The sequence below is a fragment of the Nelumbo lutea genome, chromosome 1, assembly GCF_056320005.1.
Source record: "Nelumbo lutea isolate HS-2025 chromosome 1, American lotus-T2T, whole genome shotgun sequence".
Taxonomy (NCBI): Eukaryota; Viridiplantae; Streptophyta; class Magnoliopsida; order Proteales; family Nelumbonaceae; genus Nelumbo; species Nelumbo lutea.
In genome coordinates this window covers 34,571,856-34,578,928 of record NC_142684.1, presented here as the reverse complement: position 1 = coordinate 34,578,928, position 7,073 = coordinate 34,571,856, and the positions used below count along the sequence as shown (strand labels likewise).

The 7,073-nt window shown below is 40.8% G+C and overlaps 1 non-coding gene across 1 annotated transcript; it reads right to left on the bottom strand.

Annotated features, from left to right (window-relative positions):
• Positions 1 to 1,103: 1,103 nt before the first annotated feature.
• Positions 1,104 to 1,210, bottom strand: LOC148874235 (small nucleolar RNA R71). The gene has a single exon (XR_016106216.1). It is a non-coding gene; the product is annotated as a small nucleolar RNA R71 (small nucleolar RNA).
• Positions 1,211 to 7,073: the final 5,863 nt, after the last annotated feature.

Here is a 7,073-nt window from a genome sequence, read left to right as displayed (position 1 = left end):
ACAACTGTACTGTTATCAGTAGCTGCTGTTATATTTATTGCTGTTTTCAGTGGCTTCTGAGATTTCAGAGCTGATCTCAATTTTGTGTAGAATTGATGTCTTAATTGCTATCTCACAATCCTTTATACACTGATTTCAGTCTTGTGTATTGACCTTCAGTAGCACAGAATAGCCTTTTAATATGAAGCTCAGACCTGAACACAATCATTGCTAATCCGCATTTGGCTATCCTCAGTAGCTGCTAAGATTTCAGATCTGATTTCAGAACTGTATATTACTATTCTCAGTAGCTACTGAGATTTCAGCTCTCAGCAGTTCAGATCTGTGTAATTAAATCTCGTCCCTGATTTCAGCAATATAAAGAAAATGAATTTGTAAATTGATGTTCTACTCAGAGATTACTGAATTCAGACCTGTTTGTAAATTGCTACTGAATTCTGTATATCGAATAATTTGTTGATCTGTTTTTAGTTAGTTGCATTTATTTATTTTAGGATGTAGATTTGTATATTCCAATAATTCACTATACATTTTCAGTTGCAATAAGGTTATTTATTTTGTAAATATTGGCTTGTTTATTGCCTTGACTTTCACAGTTCCTGACAAGCAGAGTCGAGCTGGAGGAAATCCTCTACGACTTGGAGATTGAAAGAACTCTCTGTGTCTAACTAAGAGCAGCCAGACAAGTCCAACAAGAAGCCCAAGAAGCTCAAGAAGCTCAAGAAATGGCTGAGCAGAGGACTATGATGGACTATGCCAAACCCACTCTCACTGGAGCTGCCACCAGCATTATCAGGCCCAATATTGCTGCTAACAACTTTGAGATCAAACCTGCCATCATACAAATGATTCAAAACATGATGCAATTCTATGGATTGGCCCACAAAGATCCCAATGCACACATTTCTAACTTTTTAGAAATTTATGACACCTTCAAACACAATGGGGTAAGTGATGATGCCATTAGGTTGAGGTTATTCCCATTTTCTTTGAAGGATAAAGCCAAAGCATGGCTTAATTCATTATCGGCAGGATCAATAGCTACGTGGGATGAAATGGCTAGCTGTTTTCTCTCTAAATATTTTCTCCCTTCTAAAACTGCTAAAATGAGGAATTACATCACTACTTTTTTCCAGCAAGAAAGGGAATCTTTATACGAGTCATGGGAATGATACAAGGAGTTGTTGAGGAGAGTTCCTCATCATGGCCTTCCCATATGGCTGCAAGTGCAGACTTTCTATAATGGTCTTACCTACTCAAATAGGACCATATTAGATGCTGCAGCCAGAGGGTCCATAAATAATAAAACTCCTGAGGTTGCCCATGCACTTATTGAGGAAACGGCATCCAACAACTATCATTGGCATTCTAAAAGAACTCAAACTAGGAAATAGCAAGGCTTGCATAATGTTGATACTTATACGACACTATCTGCACAAATAGGAGCACTTAGTAAGAAAATAGATGAAATGCAGATAGCTGCCATGCATGTGTAGCCTCTTAATTGTGAATTGTGTGGGGAAGGCCATGTCAGTACTGACTGCCAAGTTGGCAATCAGTTTAGGCCATCTACTGAACAAGTCGACTATGTCAGCAATTTGTCAAGACAACAGGGTTATCAGACTCACCATACTTTTCATCCAGGATGGAGGGGACATTCAAACTAGTCCTGGTCAAATCAGCATACTTCCAAGCCGTTCCACCAGACTTATCATCAGCCTGAACCAAAGTCCAATTTGGAGGAACAGATGACAAAATTTATAGCAGGTGCAGAAACCAGGTTCCAGAACCAGGAAGCCTCAATCAAAAACCAGGAAAACCAAGTGGGGTAATTGGCACAATTAATCTCTTCCAGACTGTCGAGAACTCTTCCAAGCAACACTGAAGTGAATCCATGAGAACAGGTGCAAGCTATTACCTTAAGGAGTGGAAAAGAGTTGCCCGAGGTAGAAAAGAAGAATTAGGCTGAACCCAAGGCAGAACAAGCCTTAGGACCGGACAACAGAAGAAGGAACAACTAGAAGCACAACAAGGGATGCACCAGCAGCCACAAGTTTCATTCCCTAACAGGTTGAAGCAACAGAAATTGGAGAAGGAATTTGGTAAGTTTCTTCAAATATTTAAAAGTTTACATATATATTCCTTTTGCTGATGCTTTAGCCCAGATGGCACACTATGCAAGGTTTTTGAAGGAATTATTGGCAAACAAAAGGAAACTGGGAGATGTGGCTATAGTTGCTTTAAATGAGGAATGTTTTGCTATCCTTCTGAACAAGTTGCTTTAGAAACTCAAAAATCCAGGGAGTTTCACTATTCCTTGTACCATTGGCAGTTTAAAAATTGAAAAAGCTTTATGTGACCTGGGAGCTAGCATCAATTTAATGCCATATTCTATCTTCAAGAAGTTGGGGTTGAATTAACCCCAACCCACTAGAGTGGCATTACAATTGGCTGATAGATCCATTAGACATCCTAGGGGGATCATAGAAGATGTGTTAGTTAAAGTTGACAAATTCATTTTTTCAGTTGATTTCATTGTGTTAGACATGCAAGAAGATGTGGATGTCCCACTTATCCTAGGGAGACCTTTCCTACCTACCGGGAATGTTAGACAGTTTTGTATGCCCTTAGCTTCAATCTGATTTGATGTACTTTTGTTATTTAGTGGAAATAAATAAAGTGCATGTTTGATTCATGTTATTTGGTTTAATTCTGTGTAAAACCTTAAAACTGGACATTTATAGAGACTCATGTTAGTTTTAAATGTTCACAGCCGTTGGATAAGTCTGGGGAGATTTATCCTGCCAAGGCTGATACCGGTGTGCCACCAAGTGTTGGGATGGCCTGTCTCAACCACCAGGGTAAGACCTGAGGCACATGCAGTATGGAATTACTTGAATCCTTGAATCGGACCAGATTTCCAGTGTTGCCCTGGACCTTGGAGATAGATGGGCAAAACTGGAAAGTTACACCTGACCCCTAGACTCGATTATGACATTTCACTAGGTGTTGGATCAGGCTGCCTTTGATATGCCATTCAGTGAGATCCTTAGCGGGGATCAAAACCTGGGTATGTTGGGGCAGTTTGAGAATTCATCTGAGTGGGTGATCATAGTGACAGAATCAGCCACTTTGTCGGACAAAGGGTAATGATCGGGAATAAACTCTCTCTGATGGAAACCAAACTGCCGGCAGTTGATTTCAATCATTGGAATTTTGTTTTGCAAAATTAATATATTTATATATATATGTACGATTTCGAATTGTTTGCAAATGGTTTTAATTCCCGGGATCCATGTGAGAGGAGAGTGCGGCACTGTTCCTTGCAGCCAAGGGAGAGGTCCTCTCTTGTCGGGCAGTGCTTGATCATTAAGGGCTGAGAGGTTAAGTGTAAGACCATTGAGGATAATACCTGATGGGCTAATCTTGCACCTGCCCACAGTCCCTGGGTTTTTATAAGATGGCTTGGCCCAGGGACCACTTAATGTAAGTGTTGGGCCCATAGGGTCCATATGATGGACTCAAGGGGTTCATTGAGTTTTTCAGTGAATTCGGCTGGGCCTTGTTTTAGATGCTGGGCTGAACCCATGTGGCTGGTGTGTAGATCAATGCTTGGGTCCCACGCCATACAAAGAAGCCCGACTGGGCAACAGATTGGAAAGTAATTAGACAGTGAACACTTAATGGGCCAAAAGCCCATTTCGAGGTGGGCTGATATGATCACCCATCCATGGGGCGAATTTGAGATTAAAGATAGTAAAAGGATTGGGCCTTTAGCCTTATCCACTCTTAGAGACCAAATTCAAATTAGATTTGAATCTAGTAACCTCCTGATAAGATCAGGAGTAAGCTAACTCTATCTGCAGAAAGGATTAAGATTATCCCCTATCCAAATACTGATTTGGATTGGGATAACTCCTAAAAAGGAGGTTTCTTAATCAAGAAGAAAGGAGGAGATTTTGGACCACCTTGAAGAGGTATAGGATATCTCCTGCGAATTAAGAGAGGATCTAATTCATACTCTCCAAAAAAAAAAAAACAGAAAAAGCAGTTCAGCCTTTTTCGTTTTGGAAATCTCCTCCTGCCGCCGCCATCTGCCATTGCAAGATTAGATCTTTGTGGAAAAGAAAGTTAAGAAATCTGTTCTTGACATTAGTCTTGCAAAAAAGACTAAAAAAGATTTAGTGTTTAATACTTCCAGAGGATTCTTGTGAAGGATCTAGTGTGTAGGACGCACCCTGCTGGTTCTGTTCCATTCACAGCTGTGTCATCTTCAGCAGGAGCGGATCTTGGAGCATTCTTTGGGCGTGAACACCAACTTTGGGAGATACTGCTTCTCTGGATCAGGTATATTCCTCCCATTTGTCTTTTGGTACAGATCTGGTTTGATTAGGGTTCAAGTAGGATCTTTGAATATTGTATTCTAAATTTAGGGAATATGATTCCCAGTTGGGAGAAGGTAGGAAATTTTTTTGAAATTCGCCCACCCATTCCGCAACCTTTATGGCGTCCATTAGATGGATCCTACCATTCTTTCAGTGGTATCAGAGCCATAGGTTCGATTCTTGAACCAAAAGAAAATCAGATCTGACCCTGCGCAGATGGATAGAAGGTGTTCTTTTAGGATTTGCACAGATTGTTTTCTTTATTTCAAGAAACTGTTTCTTGTTAAGGGCGATTGATCTGAAATTAATTTTATTAAATCCAAAATTTATTTAGAATTGTTCTTTATTTATTTTGATTTAATGGACTGTTCGAACCTGGAGATCACAGTGCAGATTTGGCGCAAATAGTCTGCGCACCCTTTTTCTTTCTATTTATTTATATTCGGTTTGTAAATAATTTTTTTTTATTTTTAGACTGAATGTATAGGATTTGATCAAGAATATAATTAATAGAAATAGGATTTCTGTTATTTTTTCTTGATTAAAGAAGAAGGAAGAAGAAGGCGGCGCTGGAGATTTGCAGTTGGAGAAATCGCTTTCTGCGATTTGCAGTTTGTGAAACTGCAACCCTTGTGATTAACCTCTGTTTTGCAGGTGGTGCGAACAGTCCATAGTATGATTTGTGATTGTTTGAAATCAAAATTATTAATTTCAGATCTTTCATGAATTAATTCTTGAATTGAAAATCAGTTTTGGATCCTCTCGGACTAGATTGGACTAAAACTGTTTGGACCGAATCTGGGGTTTGATAGGGACTGTTTTTCAGTCAGTATTTCTCACACTTGCTGTTCCAAATCTGATGTTCAATTACAGGAATTAATTCAGCCCACCTGTAAAGCCCAGTTTTAAAGGGTTAAAACTGCAAAAGGCCCATTAATGTGAGATAAGCTGTATGGGCCGAACTGCTATCTGCGATTCAGTCCATACACCTAGTAGACATTAATTGTTAATGACTTGGATTTCAATGGGCTATTCAATGGGCTTTACAGCAGAATTGATTGGATCAATTCCTCCTTTACATGTGATGTTTGGATGTTTGATGTGCTGCGACCATGGGCCATAAGTACTTGGCCCATGAAGACTCGTTAGTGGCTCTTGCGCACACCATGGCTGAATGCACATCATTGCCATGGTGTCCTTGAAGGTCATTGGATGACCCCTCTTTGCTTGGTGGGCCCCACAACCTAGAAAAGGGATGCGTACGGAACCCCTAGCCGATTAAGGCCCACCAGAAATCTGACTTTATGAAAGTCAGTGGGAGCCACTCTAGTTTGACCTAAATTAAAACTAGGGCATTTTTGTTCCCTCCAACAAATATGAATGCTTGTGATAGGGAGACCCATGTGATGGACTCTCTAAAGGCCTTCTGTCATTAGCACAATGATGGGTCCTTCAGTAATGAGGAAACGCACCATAAAATTGGGCTATCCATTTGCTGTTGGATCTATTAGAGTGTTTCATAAGATGATAGGGGCGTCATAGACCGATGTGGGAGGGGCTTCACTAGAAAATGGGAACTCTCTCACGGTACCTTGGCATAACCTGAATATGATGGGTAAGCACTCACTGGACAGAAAGGTTTACCTGAAAATGGCTCTGAACCTTGTCTGACAGAGGCCAAAGGGAAACTCATTTGATGAGTGGATATGATCCATCACAGAAAGGTGGTGAGGTTATGCAGCTGAAACAGTTGGCTTCACGCACCCCATGTGATTTCCCACATTTCCAGAGACATTTCGTCGTCTCCGTCACTGAGAAAGGAGGGAAATCTCAGAGATGAACAAATGGGAATGGAACATAGATTAAAAGCCATATCTATGTAGGTAACATGAATCAAACTAAGGTTGTGGACTAATGATTTTGCTATCAGAAAATGGCAAACGGTCAATTTGCAAAGCTTCTAGATGATAACAAGCTTAAGGGCCCAAACTATGCCGACTAGTACAAAAATCTTATGCTGGTCCTAACTTCTGAAAAGTTAGACAAGGTGGTGAAAAATCCTGCACCGGAACGTCCGGGTGATAGGGCTTCTGAGGCCCGTAGGAGGGACTACAAAGAGTGGGAGGATAAGAAATCCCTAGCCCACTGCTTTGTCGTAGACTCATTAGACAACTCAATACAGAGGCAGTTCGATCAGATCGAACTAGCCAAGGACATATTGGACAGTCTAAGAACAATGTATGAAGAGCAGAACCGTTCTACTCAACAGAAGGTCCTGAAATTGTTCATGACCACGCAGATGACCAAAGGGCAGAAAGTTCATGACCATTGTCTTCGGATGATGGGTTACATTAACGAACTTGAAGCTCTTGGATCCGGGCTAGAACTTGGCACGCAAGTGGATGCCATCCTCAATTCTTTGCCCTCTTCCTTCAATGCGTTCACAATGAACTACAATATGAATAAGCTGAATGTCAGCATCCAGAAACTCAGCAATATGTTGCAGAGAGCCAAGGATCTACTCAAGAAGGATGAGTCTGTAGTTATGCTTGCTGAAGCTAACAAATCGGGCAAGAAAAAGAGAAAGGCAAAGAAGCCTCAGAAGAAGAACAAGGCATCTGATGTCTGTCACTTCTACAAGCAGACCGGCCACTGGAAGAGGAATTGTCCTGCCTACCTGGAATCTAA